Here is a 2,694-nt window from a genome sequence, read left to right as displayed (position 1 = left end):
AATGGAACAATATCAAGTAACATTTTTTTCACACATTTTTTAAGCTACAATTCTCATTATGTGTTTTTACGGACAATCTGATGTCTTTCCAAATTCCAAAGAGAAGTGCTCTGCTGAGTCTTTTTCCCAATAAAAATAAAGAACAGAGCAGGAATTCCTAAGCATCAACCAGCTGTTTAATTCACCCATGTTGTCCTTAAGGAGGCTAGATTTACTAGTATATTTATAATACAGGCCTAGAGGTTTTTAATGCAGACTTTAAAATGATGATCCTGTGATGCGGTCAGATCACATGATTGTATCACCAGCATGGAGTGGATGGATTTACAATCCTGATATTGAACTTTTTAGAGTAAAAATGAAAACAGCTTTTGTACAAACAAGCAATTGACTTCAACTGTATTTATGTAAAGTGAGGTAGATATACAGGGGTTGCATACTGAGGGGGAGAGTTGTGACTATTTTAGATTTTTCTCGTGGAAACTGAATGAAGTTTAGTATTTCCTGTTGTCTCAGAGGTGCTGTCTCACTTTCTTCTGTAATTTTCTGACTGACACATACATGTGTGGCTGTGGCTCAGTTGGTAGAGACGTTGCTCTCAACCCGGAAGGTCCAGGGTTCAACCCCCAGCTGAGCAACATGTCCAATGTGTCCTTGGGCAAGACATTTAACCCTGCACTGCACCTGCTGTTTCGGTGGCGATGTATGAATGGATTAGTGTTGAACTTACTCTCTGATGTATGTCGCTTTGGATAAAAGTGTCTGCTGACTAAATTGTAACATTGTAACATGTACTGAAAACAAAATATCAAAAATGCCCTGGAGCTATACAAGATTTCAACCTGAAGGTCACTGGGATGAGAATGATGAACCGGTCATATCTTTTGGGATTCCTGTTTTATTTAGTCACCTGCTTTATCACCTGATTTACAGATTTGTTACACCAGGGACAAAAAGTGGACCCAATAATGTAAAGTTTTGGTTAGAGGCAGGTTGTGGTCCATATGACCATGACATGAATGGATATTGTCCCATGTGTGATACCATCTCTCTCTCTCTCTCTCTCTCTCTCTCTCTCTCTCTCTCTCTCTCTCTCTCTCTCTCTCTCCCTCCTCAGTTAAATCTGAAGGATGACACCTGGGGGTCATTTACAGTCATTGCAACATTTCAGAGCTATTTTCCTGCCACATTTGACATCAGGCAATGATCAACATGATAAAAAGCTATAGCCTAATCAATTATTTTATATTACGGTCACTCGTCCAAAGTGCAACAACAGAGTTACATTACCTGATTGTACTTCAGTATCTCTATAGTCTATCTTTATATATAGGAACGCTCACTGGAGGCAGCCTCCTCACTCTGACATCTCTCCATTAGTGCACGTGTGTGTATTTCAGCCTATGCGTGTGTAGCATGTTCAATAACAGTGTGAAATTAATTTCCCTTCGTGGGATTAATAAAGTATATCTTCTTCTTGGTGACATCATAATATATTTCTGATAATACTTTCTGAATATGTTGCAGCATTAGTTGTGTGCTGTGACAGACACTGCAGTGCTTATGTAAGGTAAGTCTGGTGAGGCTGCGTGGGAAAGGCCAGGTATGATTATAGAGCTTAATGTTCAGTGCAGGAACACACCCATGTTCAGTGCAGGAACACACCCACCCAGGTGTGACCTGTCTCTCTGAGGAATAATCACATGGATGTCACCGATGATGCATTATGTGTCTTTACGTAAGTCTGAATCATGAGCTCCTTTTAATAAAAAATAAAATATTCCAAAATATAGAGCTTCAGTCAGTTTGGGAAATGATCAACAAACAATATTAGTAAACTAGTCACAGCAGCAACTTAAAGGAAAGGGCCTTGTTCAAGAGCACCTTATTGATTGTAGTGTGGTTATAATCAATCATATAATCCTTGTTTGAGATTTCTTATCTTAAGTAATTGAACAGTTCCAAAAAAACGTTTTCTCTGTTGTTTGATCTTATTCCTTTCTAAATCTGTTGGGTGAAATTTTTCAGTCAATTTCTAATAAGGAAATCAATGATGAAAATAAACTCTGGAAAAATTTATGAAATTTAAGTTGGAATAATTTTAGAGAATCTTTAATACAATTGTTTTAAATGTATTTTTTTTCTTCTCTTAATTATCGTGGTTATTCAGTATATATAAAGATGCCTTTATCTCTGATATTAATGCAGTAGGCTTTTGTTTTCATAGTATTTATTTTTTTGTTATTTAAAGTAATGGTTTTATATCTCTTCATTAATAAAGATTGAAATTGAATTGAATTGAAATTTTAAATAATTTGAAATGTATTTTGAACATATAAAAAAGGGGAAAAGGGCAAAATAATCATGTAAACATGCACAAAAATACAATTTACCAAAAAAGTATAAAGCAAAAATACTTGACGATTGGGTTCACATATTCAAAAAGGCATGGTAAGTATAGAAAACGAAACAGATTGTCACTTTTAAACAGTGCTGAATCCTGACTGAGCACATTTCCAGAAAGTGCGTGAAAGCACCATCGTTTATAGACTCGCTCCAAACTGTGCAGCGGCCCCTTTAAGAACCTCCTGGGTGTGGAAAGGAGGGAGTTTTTAGTGAGCCTAAAGCCAGTTGGTTTCGTCCGGTTCATATTTGTGGTACCCTCCTCGCAGACATTTTAGACTTTTTAACAAA

This window comes from Labrus bergylta, chromosome 14 (assembly GCF_963930695.1).
Source record: "Labrus bergylta chromosome 14, fLabBer1.1, whole genome shotgun sequence".
In the NCBI taxonomy this organism is placed as follows: domain Eukaryota; kingdom Metazoa; phylum Chordata; class Actinopteri; order Labriformes; family Labridae; genus Labrus; species Labrus bergylta.
The sequence above is the reverse complement of the archived record's forward strand: the minus strand, read 5'-3'. Positions refer to the sequence as shown.